Genomic DNA, 9,828 nt, shown 5'->3' with positions numbered 1-9,828 from the left:
AGGTTGCCTATTATGTTGGTTAATATCACAAATCCTGGAGCCACAGTGCCTGGGTATATGAGGGTTCTTCAGAGAAACACAACCAATCGGAGATCTATCTATCTATCATCTATCTATCTATCTATCTATCTATGTAAGGATTGGCTCACATGATTATGGAGGCTGAGAAGCACCACAATATACCATTTACAAGCTGGAGACCCAGGAAAGCTGGTAGTGTAGTTCCAGTCTGAGTCCCAAAGCCTGAGAACCAGGAGAACAAATAAAAGTAAATTACAATCTGTGTCCAAAGACCTGAGAACCAGGAGTGTTAAGTCCCAGTTCAAGGGCAGGAGAAGACTGACTTCTGAGCTAAGCAGTCAGGCAAAGAGATGGTTTTCCCTCCCTATACCACACCCAAGAAAAATGAAAACATGCCCACCCAAAAGGTGTGCATGAATTTTTACAGCAGCATTGTTTATAATAACGAAAAGGTGGAAACCAATTCAATGTCCATCAATAAATGGATGAATAAACAAAAGTGGTACAGACACACAATATAATATTATTTAATCATAAAAAGGAATGAAATACTGAGATATATTACAACATGATGGACCTTGAAAATATGCTAAGTAATAGAAACTAGCCACACACACAAAAAAACACATATTATATGATTTCATTTTTATGAATTATACAGAATAGGCAAATCTACAGAGGAAAAAGCACAAAATAGTTCCTTAGGATGGAGGACAGGGAATGGAGGGATAAAGAGATGATAGTCAAAAGGAATGGGTTTTCTTTATGTGGTAATAAAAATGTTCTAAAATTGACTCAATGGTGGTTGCATATATCTTTGAATATGATAAAGCCATTGCATTACCCACTTTCAGTGGGTGAATTGTATGATCTGTGAATTATGTCTCAATAAAACTGTTTAAAATATAAAACGCCTTGACTGGCAGCAAAGCCAATACATTTACTAGCTGTTATTATTATCTGTTCTTTCTGAAATGAACCACTTGACACAAAACCATTAAATCCTATACTCAGTTGCCTTTAAATTAAAACCACATTCCAAGGGTTTTTATCTTTTGATTGTGCCTATTTGGTAGAATTTATAGAAAATCTTTTTCAGCAATCATATAATAAAAAAGCAAAAGCATGGGAATTCAGGATATGGAGGTAGCAGTTGTTTAATAACAAAATATGTATGGATTTGGTATTTGAATCATTTAATGATCATTTAGTATGTGTACCAACCCTTTCAATCACATCAGTTAGAAGAGTTCCTAATAATATAATCCATACCCATTATAGGTTTTATGTTTATTCAAAAAGGCAGGTTTCTTTGGGGAATGAAAGTACGACTGTACATCTTAAAACTTTCCCTTGTAGAGCAGAGAAGTACCTGTTTTTCCACTTACAGACTTTTCTCCTAGGGTGAGAGTTGTGCTAACTAAATGTACAATATTTGGATTTATTTATAAACTAACAACTGCATGGGAAAGTTGACAATCAATTTGACCACAGACAAGTTGAAACAATTTTTTTTCTCCCTCAGAGAAAAATAGATACTTCTTGAAACTACACAAAAGTGTTTAAAACCATTTGATAAATTACCACTGAGTTTTAGCCAATCTATTTGGAAACAAATCACAGTAATTTCAGTATTTACAGGGAGATTGCTGGGTCACTGCATATCAGCATTTTTTTAACATGACTGTATTTATGTATAGATATGAGAAAAGGACTAAAAAGGAGAGGAAATAGAAAGCAAAGTGGCTATTATACCACCCCCATTGCCCAACAATCACCATTCAAGTATTTGCTAGAAGGGCTATCATTGGGCTGGCTACAATTTATCACCATTTTCCTTGTCTTCCTTTCCATTTACTCTCTTATTTTCTGATCTATATACCCACAATTTAGATTCTTTAAAAGATACTACTACATTCCCTACCAATATATTTTTTTTGTTTGCTACATTCATTTACATTTTGACAATTTGCTGTAAATAAAAGTTTCCATTTACTTCTTGTCAAGGTTTCTGTTCTCTCCCCATTTCCTTTCCTTTCCACGTTTTAGTTGCGGATAGCTGGACAATAACTGCAGTCATTACAACCCACCCATGATTGAAATTCTCTAAATCACCTATCTCTACCTCTGATTTTCCACTCTCACCAAATTTACAAACATTCTTTCACATGCTCAAGATTACACTGTCTTGTGTAATTTTCCTGCCCTTTCTTAGTTCATTGTGTTTCTATATATCTTTATTTTGATTTTTAATAATTTAAAAATTCTAACTACATTTAGAGATGGTTAATCTTCTTGGTCTTTCAATTATTTTAAAGTATTCTAAACAACTGTGTGACTAAATTCACATTTCTCTTCTTCAATGCAAATGGTTTTGAATTTTGATGAAAGAATTCATGAAATTGAACTGGTTGAAAGGTAAATTTGACACAGCTAGGTTTATATCAATTTGAATTCCAGAAAAAGTGGAAAACATTTTATTTTAACCAAATGATGTGCACAAGAACATCATGACTGTTATTCTACCCTTTAACTACCACACTGATTAAAATAGATGCTATACTTTCCTGATTTCTACTGTATCTGAATGAATTATAAGTTTGGACTACATTTGTATTTTGGAAAAGCATGTTTTCTAAAGCCATAGAAGACTCAGCTTTTTAAAAAACGTATTAGGGGGCACCTGGGTGGCTCAGTCGGTTAAATGTCCGACTTCGTTTGGCTCAGGTCATGATTTCACGGTTTGTGGGTTCGAGCCCCGCATCGGGCTCTGGGCTGAATGCTTGCTCAGAGCCTGGAGCCTGCTTCAGATTCTGTGTCTCCTTCTCTCTCAACCTCTCCTCCACTTGCACTCTGTCTCACTCTATCTTTCAAAAATAAATAAATGTAAAAAAATAAAAAATAAAAAAGTGTTAGTACTAAAGTATTAATATTAAATTTTCTTTTAAAACTGATATGCATTCCTACCTCCACAAAGGAGTTTATTTATATCAAATAAAATACATAAATATGACTGAGTTATGAGAGAATTGGTAAAAACTATGAGAATTTTAGCACAGAACAAGATACTATACTGCAGTTCCATTCCCCCACCCCGAAGTTAATGTCAAAAATAATCAAGTGAGTATAATTAGGTATTCCAAAAAGATTAAAGGTATTCAGATTTGTGAACCTTAATCATTGCATGTTACTATTTATTTGTAAAAATTTTTTAAATCATGATTTTTGGAGTTTTAAAATTTTAAAAATCCAGAAGTTTTTAATGACAGACCCTATAGTAATGAACATTCTTAGAGTGCAAATAGAACAGAAAATAAAGATGTTATCAAACTTATCAAACTCTATAGGCATTTCCAAAGGATTTAGAAGTGAAAGTAAAGTGACTCCCACTGGTCTAAATAAGTAATTTGAACTTTAATAATAACTTCAATGAATTGAAACTCATCAAATGTGTTTACATTCATGAGTTTGTAATGATATTGCAAGAAATAAAAACCAACTGGGCACCTTCTGAGATAACAAGAGACCAATTCATTATTTAGACAAGTTGATAAATCAGAGAGAAGAAAAGTCAAAGATTTTTCTCTCTTTTCCTATATCAATTGTACCACTAAATAACAGAAAGATAACTGAATAATAGAAGAAGAGAACCACCCTCTTATAATATTGCTCAAACTAAAAGCAAAAACAATGTATTAATGAATTCAAGGACCTAAATGTGAGCATTGGTGACTGTTAAATATCATAACAAAGAAACACAACCATTATATACTGCCAGGTAAAAGAGCAAAATACTGCCAATAGTCTTGTCAGATAAATTAAGTCTGAATCTGATCAAGTCTCTGGATCCAGCTTCCATTTTTTCATGAAATATGGAGACCAAAGGAACATGTACTACTCCACCAATGAGTTGCTAAGTGTAGGTTCTAGACTGTGGACATACCAAAAATTAAATGACCCAGGCCTGTCAACAACTAAATTATCCCCTGCAGAGATTAAGTCTGTGATGGTCTTTGGTCATGTACAGAAAGTCCTGCTAAGCTTCAAATTCTGACAATTCCTCTTATATATGCAAAATCCTAACTGATACTTCAACAAAAAGCTTCCTGAAGAAAGCCAGAAGGCTCTACCTTGGCCATATTGTATTCTCCCTCAATCTCAAGACTTCTTTCATTCCAAAATGCATTACTGAAATCATGTTGTGATGTTACTACAATGTGGGACAGGAGGTATAACCACATAGTTTTTAATGATCCAGTATTAATTTTCTTTACAAAATGACAAAATTAGGGGTACCTGGGTGGCTCAGTCTGTTGAGCGTCCGACATGAGCTCAGGTCATGATTTCACAGCTCGTGGGTTCAAGCCCCATGTCAGGCTCTGTGCTGACAGCTCAGAGCCTGGAGCCTGATTTGGATTCTGTGTCTCCCTCTCTCTCTGCTCCAACCCCATTTGTTCCCTGTCTGTCTGTCTCTCTCAAAATAAATAAGCATTAAAAAATTATTAAAAAATGGCAAAGTTAGCATTTTAGGTTCAGCATGTTGGGCCAAAATTCTGGGAGGTTTTTCTTCTCTTTTTTAAGTTTGTCAATTTATTTTGAGAGAGAGAAAGCATGCGTGCAAACATGTACATATGCATAGAAGGGGCAGAGAGACAGGGAGAGAGAAAATCCCAAGCATTCAGTGTGGAGCCTGATGCAGGGCTTGATCTCATGAGCCATGAGATCCTGACCTGAGCCAAAATCAAGAGTCAGCTGCTTAACTGAGTGAGCCACTCAGGCACCCCTTCTATTTCACATTAGAAAATAGCATATTCCATAAGACAATAAGAAAAGAAATATTTTTTATAATTGCATTATTTATGGCTTAATGCAATTTTTTTTTTTTTTTTTTTGGCCAGGGATCTCCAAATTACTCAAACTACTATGCTTCCTTACAATTCCTTTCTTATAGAATGGCTTGGAATTGATTGAATGTACCCATTAGATCCCCCCATTTGGGTTCCTGCCCCCTGGAATACCAAAAGTTTATACATGTGTGTTATACTTCTGTGCCAAGTTTATTCACCAACTAGACTGAAACTGGTATTTTGAAACAAGCTCCCAGCTTGGTACATCTGAAGTATCTGAAAATTCTTCAGCCTACCTCTGGCTAAGAATTGTTCTGTCTTGTGAGACTTTTGTCTAAAAAGTTGGGAATTTTATAGAGATTCTGACTCTAGACAGCTTCAAGAATCAAGCTAAGGCTATGTATGGGCAGGTTGAATGTTTAAGCAGTGATTTGGAGGGAGACATATCTACCCTTACATTTTTTCCAGTTTTATCAATATATAATTTATCTATAACATTGTATTACTCCAAGGCATAAAACATAATCATTTATATATGTACATATTGTGAAATCATTACCACAATTTTAGTTAACATCTACCTCCTTAAATACTTGGAATTTTTCCTGTGATAAGAATTTTTAAGATTGACTCTTATGAGCTGCACAATTACCTTTTGAGTTGTACTGTTGTTTAGTCAGAAAATATCCCAATGAGTTATACTATTAATAATGGTAATGATGATTACAATAAAGCTGAAGTCCTAAAAAAATATTTCACACACACACACTCACACACACACACACACACACACACACACACACATACACACACACCCCAAATCGTATGAACTACTCAGGTAAGCTAGAAGTTTGAAGATGGCTATTATCTGTGGTTCATAGTCCATTTTACCTGGGACTAACCCCTGAGTAGGCATTTCACTGTGTACAGAGCTTAAAAGCCAGAGAAATTCAAGATAAGAGGTTTAGGGTCAGAGGATATATCTCCCTATTTCATTTGTGTTTTTTGCAAAAGCACTAGTCTAGAGATTGTGGGTCAAGATAAAGTTTAATAATTTTTACAGACAAAGAGTTATTGCAAACATCTTGCCTAGACATTGTGTATTTCTGTGTGGCTGTCTTGTTTTTTTTTCCAAGAGAAATGAGCAAAAACATGCAAATAGGACCCTTCTGATATCTAAGAAAAGCAAAGAGCTCTTTATAAGCCAGAAGTACTCTTTTTCATTTCATGTGCATTAAATTCTGACACTAATTCAAACTCATACGATTTTCATCCCAACCAATAAAAGCCTTTTGTTATTGTTTAAGTCAGAGCTCTCTGCTCCCCAAACCATGCAAAAATGGTTCTAATTTTTAAAACTTTGTATACATCTCACCCTTTTTATGGTAGATGTGTTTCCAATTAGACAACTCCATAGTACAAATGAAATATTTATATGACTGATTAATATCCAAAAGTCTTAAAAGGAGCCAGTCATACACACAGAAGGGCTACAATGAGAAGCAAGCTTGTAAATGCTAATTATGTTCTTTTTGAAGAGGAAAAAGTGTTTCAAAAATTAGTATACCCGTGTACCACAAAGAAACATAGGAAACCAGTAAGTTTGCCCATTGGTCAAATATGAATACAAGGAACAATTTGCTGTATTTCAAACGAAATCAGGAATCAGCTGCATCACTTTCAGGTAGGGATGGTCAGGTAGACATGAATCATCTTGAGACGTCCCTTGAAGAAAGAACTGATTTTCATTTGAGTGAAATTAAAAAAAAAAAAATTTTAATGTTTATTTATTTTTGAGGGACAGAGACAGAGACAGAGAGAAAGCAGGGGAGGGGCAGAGAGAGAGACACACACAGAATCTGAAGCAGGCTCCAGGGTCCAAGCTGTCAGCACAGAGACCAATGTGGGACTTGAACTCACAAACCGTGAGACCATGACCTAGGCCGAAGTTAGATGCCTAACCAAATGAGCCCCAGTCGGTTAATTTTCAAAAAGTGATTCAAGTTCACAGAATGTGAAAACAACACCAACTTAAAAGGTTTTATCTAATAATCAGATTATACATAATTAATGATTTAATATGTATTATGAGCACTTTGTCATCTTTGCATTAGAGACCAACCATCTATCTTTTAAACCCATATTGTTATGATCTATTGGCAAAGTGAATAGTTACTAGAAATCAAAAGATAACAGAATCCTCAACACAAGCAAACACAAGGGATAAACAGAAAGATACAACCAGTGTTTTCTGTCACTTGAAAAAGACCATATGGTCAGATAATATAATCAAAGCCAACCTCCCAATGTTGCTGCTAAAGAGGAAACAAAATGATGCTCATTTACAAAATGGAATCAGACTTGGCTGAAAAACAAAACAGTCAGAAACAGTCAACAAGAATAAATGATCTTCCCTGCCTGGTTAGATTTATTACTGGAGCCAAGAAAGGTGAATCAAGATACAAGACACAAAAGAAGTACATTTTGGAAGCAATCTGTTTAGTTATAGTGGGTAGATCTGCCTGGGAATCCTGATAGTACTTCTACCAATTAAGAAAAACTTCAGAGGGAAAATATATTCTTATTTGCAAAGTTCTACAGGGGAATTTATACTTCCAAAAAACTTAGATCTATGAAGGAATGAAAAGAAATGGAACTACAGGTACCTGGGGGCTCAGCTGGTTAAGCATCTGACTTTTGGTTTAGGCTCAGGTCATGATCTCATGGTTTCATGAGTTCGAGCCCTCTATCGGTCTCTATGCTGACAACAATGAACAGTGCTTGGGATTCTCTCTCCCTCTTTCTCTGCCCATTCCCTGCTCACTCTCTGTCTCAAATAAATAAGTAAACTTAATTTAAATTTTTTTTAAATAATGAAATTAGTAAACATATTGTAAATATTATTTCAATATTAGTATCAATAAAGGATTGTTCAACCAACATAAAAACAGACACTCAGATCAATGAAACAGAATAGAGAACCCAGAAATGGACCCACAAATGTGTGGCCAACTAATTTTTGGCAAAGCAGGAAAGAATATTCAATGGAATAAATACAGTCTCTTCAGCAAGTGGTGCTGGGAAAACTGGGCAGCGACATGCAGAAAAATGAACCTGGACCACTTTCTTACACCATACACAAAAATAAGTTCAAAATGGATGAAATACCTACATGTAAGACAGGAAGCCATCAAAATCCTCCGGGAGGAAGCAGGCAAAACCTCTTTGACCTTGGCCTCAGCAACTTCTTACTCAACACATCTCCAGAGGCAAGGGAAACAAAAGCAAAAATGAACTACTGGGACCTCATCAAAATAAAAAGCTTCTGCACAGCAAAGGAAACAATCAGCAAAACTAAAAGGCAACTGACAGAATGGGAGAAGATATTTGCAAATGACATATCAGATAAAGGGTAAATACCCAAAATCGGTAAAGAACTTATCAAACTCAACACCCAAAAAACAAATAATCCAGTGAAGAAATGGGCAAAAGGCATGAATAGACACTTCTCCAAAGAAGATATCCAGATGGCCAACCGACACACGAAAAAATGCTCCACATCACTCATCATCAGAGAAAAATAAATCAAAACCACAATGAGATACCATCTCACACCTGTCAGAATGGCTAACATTAACAACTCAGGCAACAACATATGTTGGCGAGGATGTGGAGAAAGAGGATCTCTTTTGCATTGTTGGTGGGAACGCAAGCTGGTGCAGCCACTCTGGAAAACGGTATGGAGGTTGCCCAAAAAACTAAAAATAGAACTACCCTACGACACAGCAATTGCACTAGTAGGTATTTATCCAAGGGATACAGTGTTTCAAAGGGACACATACACCCCAATGTTTATAGCAGCACTATCGTTAATAGCCAAAGTATGGAAAGAGCCCAAATGTCCATCGATGGATGAATGGATAAAGAGATATATATACACAATGGAGTATTACTTGGCAATCAAAAAGAATGAAATCTTGCCATTTGCAACTATGTGGATGGAACTAGAGGGTATTATGCTAAGTGAAATTAGTCAGTCAGAGAAAGACAAAAATCATATGACTTCACTCATATGAGGACTTTAAATTTTTTTATTACATTTCTTTATTTTTGAGAGGCAGAGAGAGAGAGACACAGTGTGAGTGGGGGAGGGGCAGAGAGAGAGGGAGGCAGAATCCAAAGCAGGCTCCAGGCTCCGAGCTGTCAGCACAGAGCCCAATGCGGGGCTTGAACTCACGAACTGTGATACCATGACCTGAGCCGAAGTGGGACGCTTAACTGACTGAGCCACCCAGGCACCCCGAGGACTTTAAGATACCAAACAAATGAACATAAGGGAAGGGAAGCAAAAATAACATAAAAACAGGGAGGGGGACAAAACATAATATACTCTTAAATATGGAGAACAAATAGAGGGTTACTGGAGGGATTGTGGGAGGGGGGGATGGGCTAAATGGGTTTAGGAACATTAAAGAATCTACTCCTGAAATCATTGTTGTACTATATGCTAACTAAATGGGATGTAAATCAAAAACACAAATTAAATTTAAAAAATAATAAAAAAGAATTTCTAAAAAAAATACTATGGAAAAAATAAAGGATACTTCACAGAGGAAAAACAAAGTTTTCAAAGTAGAATTTATAAGTTATATAAGCAAACTATGACAATTACACCAAGAATGGGTAGGGATAAAAGGAATTATATTTTTTAAATAATATGTAAAGTGATACTCTAATGTGAAGGACAACCTTGAGAATATTAAGGATACATATTGTAATATTTAGAGCCACACTAATCATAGCTTCAAAACTCTGGAGATTTAAAAGGGAATCTCAAGAGTATTCAAATTAATCCTATGGAAAATGGGAAAGCAGAATAACAACAAAAAGAAAATAAGTGAACAATAGAAAATGAATGGAAAAATGGTAGACAAATATTTTTTAAGATTATGTCTGAATG

The sequence above is a fragment of the Panthera pardus genome, unplaced genomic scaffold (assembly GCF_024362965.1).
Source record: "Panthera pardus isolate Hobbes unplaced genomic scaffold, ASM2436296v1 HiC_scaffold_1, whole genome shotgun sequence".
In the NCBI taxonomy this organism is placed as follows: Eukaryota; Metazoa; Chordata; class Mammalia; order Carnivora; family Felidae; genus Panthera; species Panthera pardus.
The sequence above is the reverse complement of the archived record's forward strand: the minus strand, read 5'-3'. Positions refer to the sequence as shown.